Raw genomic sequence first — 12,529 nt, 5'->3', positions numbered from 1 at the left:
ACATGTGCAAACAGCTGTGACAGCTATGAAGGTCTATGTAATTACATTGAATTTATATTGAACACCAGATAACCTGCTTCTAGTAACAGTGTTTCGATACAAAATCTGGTACACTGTTTATAAAATTGAAAAGCTATAATCCATGAAACATGAATTACTTCATATAAAGATAAACAAAACTCATTAATTTAAGGCAATAAAGGGTCAGTTTCTTGCAAGAAAATGTGTTTATTTCCTCATACAGTCTTAATGAACCACATGCAATTGATGATTGATGTCAGTTCGGCACCTTCTCTTCCCAGGTTGCATTGCAGAGGGAAGGCAGAGTATCAGGGAGCAACACAATGCTTTTATCGCCGAATAGCGATTTAGCCTTAATGAGCTTCACAAGTCTCGGCAATGAGGTGTGAAATCAAGAGTTTATGAAAAATGGTAAATGAGTTTTTAATTTCATTGTTGCAAACACGGCAGAGAGCTGCGTTTGTAATTGCCAAACAACTCAAAACAGCAAATTAGGAGAGACACGCTGACTTTGATGAGTTTAACTTGCTTGCATTGACTCCTGAAAGTTTTTGTGCTTCACAAGTACCACCGTTGCAGAGAAAAGAATCATTTCATAACCCAGATAACACCCTGTAATATGGGGAGAAAAGAAACAACTAATCATTTTCCGCAAATGAGGTCATTATTTTGGGTTAATGGACTAAAATGCTTAAAGCCAAGAGGCCTTGCCGTCTAAAACACTGCCTCATTTTCTTGGTTTATTATGACTCATTTATAATTTAATCATGAAAACAAGTCATTAACATTCATTTGAATAATGCATAGTTCCAAGTAGTACATGTGACACAATATTGGCTAATTATAATTATTAAGCAACCATTTAAGTGGTCAGTAGTAAGTGCATTTAACTTGGGCTTAATGGTTATTTTTTATTTGAATGTCTTCTCTACAGATGCCGTCAATGCACAAATCATTTCCGTTCTTCCCCTTCTAAGATCCCGACACGTCCTTGCCGCACAAAATATAGCACTAATGAAGCACGCACATGCACACAAAATAATAATCTACCTAAATTACCATGTCTTCATCCCTCTCATTCACTCCCATTGACTCGGTATCCGTGGATACACTGCTGAGCTGGTGCTCTTTGAAGTCTTCCTCGAGGCTCCTTTTCAAATATCACCCATTTTGTGGAAGCAATTGAATTTTCCTTGGCACTGGTGTTAAACATTAACCCCGCTAGACCAATTGATATTCCGAACGTGGTGCTCCGAATACTGTTCCTTTCTTCCTAAACTCCAGCCCCAGTTCCCAGAGCATAGTCTGTGCATCATATGGGTCTGTTTCTCACTGCGCTGCATTCAGTGCATATTACAGCTCTTTAAAAAGAGCTTCAGTTAGAGTCGAGCTTAGAGAGTTTGATACTTTTAACATCAAAAAGCTCCAGGCACCAAATCTGGTTTTCTGGCAGGAAGGACAGCGCTCGGCCTTTAGAGATCCGACTACAGAAAACCACTCTGGATAATGGTGTGAGCTGCAAAGTGTTTAATACCCACAGATCAGTTTTCAGGTCCTGTGATGATTCCATGTCTTTGGTTACATTGGATTATGTTTGACTGGTCCACATGAACCAAAGGGTAAAATGAGATTACAGCTCTATTCGAAATGGACTTGTTTTCTTATCACCCTATGTCAGTGATTTCACCAACCGATTCAGATGGGACTAACATCTCCGTGTTTATTACAGAGGTTTTCTAGATGTGGGCGTTACAGTGGTTCCGTGCATAAGTGTATGATGTAGGCTATATGTATTTGAATGGAATATGTATCTATATCATTTTCATTTACAGTATTATAAAAACATTTAAATGAGCTTAATGTGAATTTATAGAAGTGGCTGCTTATAATAAACCCATGCAAGTGCGCAGGGTTATTCCGTGGTCAAATCAAGCAAATTTCGGAAACTTATTTTTTTTATTTTTTTTAAATATATATTTTTTTCTGTAGAAAGACAAGCATAAATAGTGACGAAAGCCAAAATATAAAATTTCGTGCATGTATATTTACCGAGTAATCCACTATTTTGAAGAAGGGGGTCAAAATGACAATTTCCACCTGAGATTTGGAGACAAATTAGAGGGGTGTAAAAATGACTTTAGAAAGATGGCAGCATCATTATTTTATTTTTACCCAGAGATTGGTAGGTCTATTAGTAAAATCTGTTGACTTCAGCAATCTTTGTTGCATTATATGCCAACGGTGACAGTTCAAAAATGGCAAAAAGCACTTCTTCTGTTTTTTTGCCTCAAGTTTGCCTACCTTTAACTCAAGAAGTTTAAAAAATATCTTGATATCCTTTTAGATTCTTCTTAACAAACTCTTCTTTTGGCATATTCATTTTAAAGGCCCTCGATAGTTCAATCCCAGAGATATGAAGATCTTAATGTGGATCCATGAGTAAACTGGCAAATTGTACACATTTTCAATAAAAAAAGAAAAAGAAAAGAAAAGTGGGTCACTTTCATAAAGTGAAAACTTTTTTTTTCTTTTAAAGAGGAATATCTAAGAACAAATAATGTTAAACCTAGAAATGTATCTCATTTTTTTTGTATCTCAATTGCATAGAACATACATGAGTGCCTGAAACTCTAAAAGTATTCAAGATATCTTAATATCCTTCAAGATTGTCATTCTTAATAAACTTTCCTTTTGAAATCTTCATTTTCAAGGCCCTATATAGTTCAGTCCCATAGATATGGGGATCTCAAAGCAGCTCCATGTTCAAATTGTTGAATTTGACCCATTTTCAGTGATTGAAAACCAAATGTGGTTCACTTTGCACACAGCTGATACATATTGCATTTAAAAAGGAATGTCTGAAGAATGAATAATGTTTAAACTAGAAATGTTTCTTGTTTCCCTCTATCAGAAGAATTGCAGAAAACATACCTATCTGAGAGCCAAAAATCCACTGAAATTGTCAAGTTGAGGCACATTAACTTGCTCTCAAACATGTATTTATAAGAATCTATATTTTAACCAGTTTTAGGGCTATTTGGGAGATGGGATTTTGTTCATTTGAATAGCTTCTGAAGCTACCAAGAGTATAAAAAAAAAGAGTATTAAGTACCGTAACTACGTTACTGCATTGACATCCTTATATTTAGGAGATAAAAATGAAGATTCCAAAAGAAAAGTTTCATAAGAACAATAATCTAAAAATGACATTAAGATCCTTTAACACTTCTTGAATTAAATACATGTAAACAAGAAACAAAATGTTTGTTTTTGGCACTCAGAGAGGTGTGTTTTATAACTAACGTTACCAAATACAGCATAATTAATAATGTATTAGTGAATGTTGAAATGAACATCAACTAAGATTAACACATGCTGTAGAAGTAGTGTTCATTCTTAGTTCATGTTAAATAAAGTACTTAACTAATGTTAACTAATGAAACCTTATTGTAAAGTGTTACCGGTTTTTATATTTCTATATATAATTATTTGATTTCAGCTTTAGTGTTAGTAATTTTAGTACTTTAACTTCCACTTATTTCATTTCGATTTAAAAATCATCTATTTAATTTTTATTTTAGATCTATTTCAATTACAGAAAACTGAAAATGTACATGTACTTTTTGTAGATTTGACTCAATTGCATACCTTTTAAATGTGCTCAAATCTACAAATAAATATTACAATATTTTTTATGTAATAAATCTACAAATAAATATTACAATACAAGACACTTATGTATTTAATTTACATACTATTTGAAAGATAGCAAATAATCAAAGAAATAATTGATATATTATTTAACTAGGAAACTTAGTTGATCAATTTCTACTTAGCTGAAGTTTACTTTGCAAGACTCTGTTTCAACTCTGAATTAAGTCATACTTTTAAAGTGTATGCTTTACTTAAGTAAATGATATACAGTAGATATTGTGTAGACTACATATCCACATATTAGAAGTAATGTGGTACCCACCCGATTCCCGAACACAGAGATCTCAATATACTTGGTACACAAACTATACACAATAACAGTAACATTTGATGGATCATTTTTGTTTGTGAATGTGTCATTTTGAGTAGAAAATGAACTCCAGATGTCACAAAACAGCAAGTTACTAAACAACAAAAGCAATGATAAAACCATGTAAAAACAGCTGGAAAACAGTGAAAAATGCAACCCTATTAATTATTTATGCCCCAGTGCATGATGGAAACACCAGTATCAGAAAGCTGAGTAGGTTTTACTTAATTTGACTATGTTTATATTTATGTTTTAATTTCTACAAGCTTAAATTGAGTATGAGTACTAATATATAATTTACTTTGTTTTTTTTAAATCTTAAAAAGATGAGCTCCACCCACTTTGGGCTTCAAAAATGCTCTTCAGAAACCTACGGGTGACGTGACAGACACTACGTCCATATTTTTTTTACAGTCTATGACTGCACCACAGAATCATTTTTAGATACAGAAGCAGCTCACAGAGCGTCACCAGAGATACGTTCCCTTATAGTATTACTCTGACAGAGGTGCTTGGGTTCACGCAGCTATTGTTGGAACACCATGTGTGTGTTTGTGTGCACAATATAACAGTGACTAAAGGTATCATAAAAGCCACTGATTATTTTGCTACAGCTCACAAAACAGCATCCTAGCATCCCTTGCTGCAGTTAGGCCGCTGCCATAGCGACTGTAAAACCAGAGACCTGGCAACACAAAGGTTAGTCTGATATCAGACAATGAAGTGGAGCTGACTTCACAGTATGACTTCCCCTATATCCTCTAATCCTGTTCTCTGGGCTTCCTACCTGCCAGCGCGAGTATCCAGTTCTATTAGAGACAGACAGCAGACAGGCTGATAGAAGCTGTTAGCATGAGACTTCCTCAAAACTACTAATGTGCACAGACAAAATATCTAAAAAAATAATCCTTTGTGTTTCAAAGCTGCTTGTCCTCTTTTGTTATACTTACATAACGATCCGGGTTACTTGACTGTAACTCTGTTCCCTGAAAAAGCGGAACGAGATGCTGCGCTGCTTAGCGCATTGGGAATGTCTTTAATCGTGACCAGCTGTGAATATTGTGTGTAACACGTCAATAGAATTGACCCGGAGATAATATAGCCTCGGTCGATGACGTCATCTGCGCATACCCGCGACGCAAGGGTATAAATAGATGAGCCACGGGTGCATCGTCAGGATATTTTGTCTGAAGAGCAGTCCCGGGACATCTTCAGCACGGCAATGTAGCGCAGCATCTCGTTCCGCTTTTTCAGGGAATAGGGTTACAGTCAAGCAACCCGGATCGTTCCCTTTCAAAAGCTACAATCGATGCTGCGCTGCTTAGCGCATTGGGAACGAGAATACCCACGCCGCCGTGCTTGAAGGTGTCTGGACCCTTTACGGTTGTGTAGGTGTGCTCACAAGAACGCAAGAAGGCCTCAGACATTAGCTTGTGATGTCGACTCAAGGACGTGAGAGCCCAAAGTGGCATGAACATCCAAACTATAAAATCTTATGAATGTGTGGGGAGAGGACCAGCCTGCCGCATCACAAACAAGTTGTAAGGGGGCACCCCTTGCCAGAGCACTAGAGGAGGCGACCCCCCTGGTGGAGTGAGACCCGAAGACCCGTTGGCGAAGCTTGACCGTGCGCCTCATAGGCAAGAGCAATAGCATCCCTGACCCAATGTGACATGGTCTGCTTGGTGGCGGCCGCCCCCTTGTTACGGCCCCCATAACAGACGAACAGTTGCTCTGACTTACGCCACTGGCTAGTGCGGTGGACGTAGGCCTGAAGAGCACGGACTGGACACAGTCTGTGAGATCTCTCCTGCCCCAGCGTTGTGAATGGCGGAGGGCAGAAAGTCTCGAGAGTGACCGGATGAACAGTCGAGAAAGGAACCTTAGGCAGGTAGTCAGGATGAGGATGCAAAATCACTTTCACCATTCCTGGGGCAAAGTCTAAGCAGGATGGCGAGATCGACAGAGCCTGCATATCCCCGATTCTTTATTATTCCCCGATTCAAGTTACAGCCATAAGAAAAACCATCTTTAGGGTCAGAAGTTTGTCAGACGCTGATTCTAGAGGTTCAAAGGGGGTCTCAACCAGACCCTCGAGGACTATAGCTAAGTTCCATGAAGGGATCTTGGTTCTTACGGGAGGCCTTAGTCGTCTGGCCCCACGAATGAAACGAGCGAGCAGAGGATTTCTCCTGAGTGGCACCCCGTCAACCAAGACGTGGCAAGCCGAAAGAGTGGCCACATAAACTCTGAGAGTGGCGGGGCATGTGCCTGTTGATGATTTTTCCTGCAGGAAGTCCAGAACTGAAGCAATCTGGCAGTTGACCAGATCTGCATTATGTACAACACACCACCTTTCAAAAGACACCCCATTTGCTGGCATAACTCTTTCTAGTGAAGGAAGCCCTAGCACTTAGAATGGTCTCAATAACGTCAGGCGAAAGCCTAGTGTCTCTTAATTGGTACCCATCAGGGGCCAAACATGAAGGTTCCACAGGTCGGGCCTGGGATGGAACATCGTGCCCTCCGCCTTGGACAGAATGTCCCTCCTCTCCGGAATCACCCATGGCGAGCCGTCGAGGAGAGATATTATCTCTGAGAACCATACTCTGTTCGGCCAATGCAGCGCTATCAGTAAGAGGCAAGACCCTTGTTGGCGAACTCTAGCTAGAACTCCTGGGAGCAAAGAAACTGGAGGAAACGCATAGAGGTGCATTTTGGGCCAATCCCTGGTGATTTATGTAAGAGACTGCCGCTGTGTTGTCAGTAAATACAGTAAAAAATTTAATATTGTGAAATAATATTACAATTTAAAGTAACTGCTTTTTAAAATGTAGCTAATTTACAATCTTCAGTGTGAACTGATCCTTCAGAAATCATTCTAACATGTTGATTGCATTGCAGTAAATTATTGTATTACATTGACAGCCCTAATAAATATATTATAGAAATAATTAAAATTTGGGGTGTCTACAGAAGTTAAATCAGGATTTTGGAGGTGGACAGACCCAAAAATCAATTAGTGCTGACATCCTTTTGTGAGTTCTGTATGCAATTTTTTTCTAGTAAAGATCAAATAAAAACAAGCAGGATTTGGAATGAATCGACAAACAAAAAGCCAGTAATTGTTTTCTTTTTTTCGGTCGAAGGTACTGGAATGCTGTTATGGAACATTCTGGGTCAATTTAACCCTCAGGTTTGTGTGTGTGTGTGTGTGTGTGTGTGTGTTTTGGTTGGCAGTTAATTAAAAATCTCGTTCAGTGTGCTTCAGCTTACATCAGGTAGATGTGAGATATTCTTCCTCTAATAAGACTGTGTGTGTGGGAGGCAGTGTAGGTTCAGCACATTTAGGTCTGAAGTCGTCTGATCAAATCCTTTGGCAGAACAGCTGCTCTGCCACCATAATTTAGAGTTCCACAGGCAGTTATAACACTACTAGAGCCTGTCTGTGTGTGTGTGTGTGTGTGTGTGTGTGTGTGTGTGTGTGTGTGTGTGTGTGTGTGTGTGTGTGTGTGTGTGTGTCCAGATGGGGTACTAAAAGAAATTTTTAGACTACAACACAATCATGGTTCTACTTCAGGATTTCCCCACACTTCACAATTTCTAGAAGATCAATGATAACGGACACAGAAACATCTGCTCTTGGAAACCTCACTGCTGTACAACACATTTTAATTGATAATATTCCAACATCACTTCTGATGTTATATTTGTGTCATATCAGATATAAGTGGATAAACACATATTACTACCATCTGGAATATATACAGTGGGGAGAACAAGTTTTTGATACACTGCCGATTTTGCAGGTTTTCCTACTTACAAAGCATGTAGATGTCTGTAATTTTTATCATAGGTACACTTCAACTGTGAGAGACGGAATCTAAAACAGAAATCCAGAAAATCACATTGTATGATTTTGAAATAATTAATTTGCATTTTATTGCATGACATAAGTATTTGATCAACTACCAACCAGTAAGAATTCCAGCTCTCACAGACCTGTTAGTTTTTCTTTAAGAAGCCCTCCTGTTCTTCACTCATTACCTGTCCACAATGGCCAAGACCAGAGAGCTGTGTAAGGACATCAGGGATAAAATTGTAGACCTGCACAAGGCTGGGATGGGCTACAGGACAATAGGCAAGCAGCTTGGTGAGAAGGCAACAACTGTTGGCGCAATTATTAAAAAATGGAAGAAGTTCAAGATGACGGTCAATCTCCCTCGGTCACCTCGTGGGGCATCAATGATCATGAGGAAGGTGAGGGATCAGCCCAGAACTACATGGCAGGACCTGGTCTGAAGAAAGCTGGGACCACAGTCTCAAAGAAAACCATTAGTAACACACTACGCCGTCATGGATTAAAATCCTGCAGCGCACGCAAGGTCCCCCTGCTCAAGCCAGAGCATGTCCAGGCCCGTCTGAAGTTTGGAATGGGAGAAGGTCATGTGGTCTGATGAGACAAAAATAGAGCTTTTTGGTCTAAACTCCACTGGTTTCTCAACTGGTGGGGCGCAAGACTGTTCTGAGTGGGTTGCGGAGTGAGCAGTCAAAGAAACAACATCAACAACAAAATGTTGTTTTTTCTATTGCTAGACTTTGAACCCTAACCCTAACTTTTTTATTTAGAAAGATGTGCGTGAAAGCTGTTGACTCTTCTGTCAGACGTGGTAAAGTGTGCCTGAGAAAAACGCCCGATTTATTATCTGCGGAGATGTTGTCAGGCTATGTCAGTTTCATTATTCTAACGTTATTTTTTCGTAGCTTGTTAAGAAATAAAAAGTCTCTCACCTCAGAAAAATAAACGTTCCTGTCCTGTCAGGCATTATACTGTGCTCGTAGCGCGCATTTTACAATTGCACACGCAAATGCGGCGACGCACGCTTTATCACTTCGAAAGCGCAAAAGAAATTACGTGCATGCAACGTCATAGTTACGTTGTCAATTAATAAGTCATGAAATAAAAGTAAAGTACCAATAAATCACATAACTGGTACGTCGTGTGTTAGCTGGGAAGGATTTGCAAGTTTCCATGTTTCATTAACGGTTCATGTTAGTATTGAGTACTCACCATGGTAACTGTTGTTTTCATAACCCCAAAATGCCACCTTATATTCACTTTGTGTTATTTTGTATATTTTAATTGACTGTGGTGGCCCATACCAACTTATCAACCTTATTGTATTAATAGAACCTATATATAATTCTATATATAATGGCTCGTGGCTTGATGACCAAGGGAAAATGTGGGTCCCGTGGCCAAACCAGCTGAGAACCACTGCCTTACACCAAGCAGCTTCTGGAGTCTCAGAACAACTCATTGGTTAAACTTAGTTTCACTCCACTCGCAATTTCCCACATGACATGAATCGCAATATCATGATTACTAATTCAGGCAGCAGATCCATTAGACATTGAGACACTGATGACTCAATTACCTCCGGGACAATTACAAGGTCACGCATTAAAATTAAAATTATGTCTGTTTTTTATCAACAACATCGCTGTATAACGTCTTTATGAAAGTCTTGGAATATGCTCTTGTCCTGCATTCTTTTATTGTTTAAATAGTTAACATAAAAAAGCAAATATAATGGTAACACTTAGCAAGATCCCATTTGTTAACAATAGAAAATGCATTAGCTAACATGAACTAACAATGAGCAGTATTTTTTAAGCATTTATTAATTAAAGTTAATTAGTAAAAACTATTGTTGTTCATGTCAGTTTACAGCGCATTAACTAATATTAACAGATAACTTGTAATAAAAAAAAAAAGATTACAAAAAATGTTAATTAACGTAGACTAATATTAATTAATGCTGTAGAAGTATTGTTATGTTATTTATGTTATCCAATGTAGTTAACTTATGATAACAAATTAAACCTAATATAATAGAAATAACATAATATTATTAATAATAAAGATCACTACAAAAAATAAAAATAAAAAAGGGAGGTATATGTAATCTTCTTCTGACTAATATTTAACTCAAATTGAAAGTTTGCATAATTGCATTATAGTTTCACTTTCATGAACATAAAGGATGAAAGATTAAAAAGATTAAAAACAGAATTTTGACAATGAAAAGAATGGCTGATTCTTTGGGAAACACACTTTTCAGAGGAGACTGAAACACATCCACAAACTCACCTGATTTATTCTCTCTTTTTACTCATCCTTTTCCTCGTTGTGTTTAATTCTTTCCTCATGTCCTCCATGCAGGACGTCTGTCGCACTGAAATAGAAAAAAACAGAGCACAAAATGCATGAGACCCCATGTGAAAAATTATTTTGAAGGTAAAATATGTATGAGGGACGTGTCCTCTATGTTTTTCAGCTAGCAATAAGATCATCTGAATGTAGACATTACGTTTCTATACAATCGGCAACTGGTAAAGTCATTGTGTCTGATGAATTCGGGCAAAGCCTGCACCAAAATTACAACTGATTTGCCAAAGAATCCACAGTTAAATGTACCCAATACAAATAAATAATGCTCAACTGAGACATTCACATTGTTGAAAACAAATAACCACATTCCTAGCATTAGGATCCTTTGGAAGGTAGTGTTATTTTTAGTCCAGTGATCCTGTATTGCTCTTCTCTCGGCCTCATCTCACTAACACGCCAGTGATGAAGTAGGCGTTCATTTTTTTCTGCAGAGGCGTTCTTCTTTCACCTATCATAGACACAATGGCTATGTTTACTATGTTGACTGAATTCATTCCGATTGATAAATTTGAATGTAGTGTTTACATGAACGCTAAAATGTGATCGAGTTGATGAGCACGTTTATACGTCACAAGCTTCAAATCGGAATATATTTTTTGACATGCACACTGTTTGCGCATAATAACCATGCTCCTACATTGGTTCTTCATTTGTTTTAAACAGCAGACTTCCCAGATAGCAAGGTGACATTGATTCAATGTTGAAATTCCATCAGAATCATCATTTTGGTTAATTAATATTTATCTATTTTCTGGTCATAATTTGGAGACAATAAGCTTATAACCATTGTGCCATGCTGCTTAGTAAATGCCCCTCCTCGTGCCCAAAAAGTCGTCTGTGGATGAGAATCCGAAACAAGGACTGGTGGGACGTTGCCTTGCTTCACTTCACAGACGCTGAGTGAAAGGAGAAGTTTAGAATGAGGGGACACTCATTTATATGACACTTTATGTCGCTTGTTCGGCACGTCATACACCATTACGCTATGTGCAGTCCTTTCAGTTTCGGTTTTCAATCCGATCAAGTGTTTACATGTTCTCTTGAACGGATTAGAAAAGGAATAAACCACCCCTTTCAATCGGACCGAGCTCAATCGGATCGATTAAGGTATTTAGGCCTACATGAGGGCTTTTCAGTCCGACTGAGCTGCAGTGACGGATTATTTGGTTGCGTGTAAACATATAGCCAATGAGTCGTGCTCTGGGCTTGATTACAAAAAAAGCTGTTCTTGGACTAACAAGGAAGTTTACAGTTTTGAAACTTATAGGATATTTACCTCTTAATATGTCAAAAGCTCAAGGAAAATGTTATTTTTCAGTTCATGACCCCTTTTAAAGGGACTTTGAATATTACTTTTTTACTGTATTTTTGATCAAATATACACGTGAGCATAAAAGACCTCTTTCACAAACCCAAAAAGTTTGAACGGTAGTGTATAATGTAATAAGACAATTGTTTTACTATACAAGTATAATTTATAATAAAAACGACATACACTACTTTATACTGTAGTCTATACTCTAACTAACTATAATTTATATCAGTATTTATTGCCTAAAACATAATTTGCTCATGGCAATACAAGTAGGTACAAATAAGATAACAAGCCATAAGCGAGTTTTGGTGCATATTCTGTCCCCTTCAGACATTTGCTACGCCCCTGCACACACACCATTACAATGATTTATATAACAATTAAATGATTTATGAGGCTCTCTGCGGGTACTAAGGACCTTATTTTAAATATGTGTGACTGTATGTGTTTGTGTACGCTTTTACTAGTATAACCAAAAGATGAGATGTTAAGATTTTTACATCTTGACTTGCTCCGCTTTCAGGCATTGAAGCAAAGCCGTTTTTCATTGACCTAAAGCTGTTCACACAGCCGAGTCGACCATGAATAAATTCACGTAGCTTTGAACATTTGAGCAATTTCAGCGGTTTGGTGCTCTATTTATTCATGTAGTATTCATGTGTGTGTGTGTGTGTGTTTGTGAGCACAGCAGAGGACTGTCTGTGGGCTAGGCTTGCACACTGAGAAAATCAAAGCAACAAACTGACAGTTCAGCTTCCAAATGCTCTCGCCAGGGACAGAAGTGAGGGGTAAAAAACATGAAAGCGATCGGCAGACAGAAAAAGGGAGAATACACCATCCAGGAAAGAACCAGTGTGAACCTTTCATTTTATGCCTATCTGAATCCCTTGAAAGACACTGTTCTTGAGTTCAAGCTCCAGACTGAGCATACGTG

The 12,529-nt window shown here is 38.1% G+C and overlaps 1 protein-coding gene across 8 annotated transcripts in view; it reads right to left on the bottom strand.

Moving 5' to 3' along the window:
- dlgap1b (discs, large homolog-associated protein 1b) overlaps positions 1–12,529 on the bottom strand; it is a 143,759-nt gene that overhangs the window by 77,961 nt on the left and 53,269 nt on the right. For all 8 annotated transcript variants that reach the window (XM_084399643.1, XM_084399648.1, XM_084399646.1 and 5 more), the window contains one exon: positions 10,200–10,284. The gene's annotated coding sequence lies outside the window, so the exon portion shown is untranslated. The remainder of the gene's footprint in view (positions 1–10,199; positions 10,285–12,529) is intronic.

The sequence above is a fragment of the Rutilus rutilus genome (genome assembly GCF_951802725.1).
Source record: "Rutilus rutilus genome assembly, chromosome: 24".
Classification (NCBI taxonomy): Eukaryota; Metazoa; Chordata; class Actinopteri; order Cypriniformes; family Leuciscidae; genus Rutilus; species Rutilus rutilus.
This window is presented reverse-complemented; position numbering and strand designations above follow the sequence as displayed.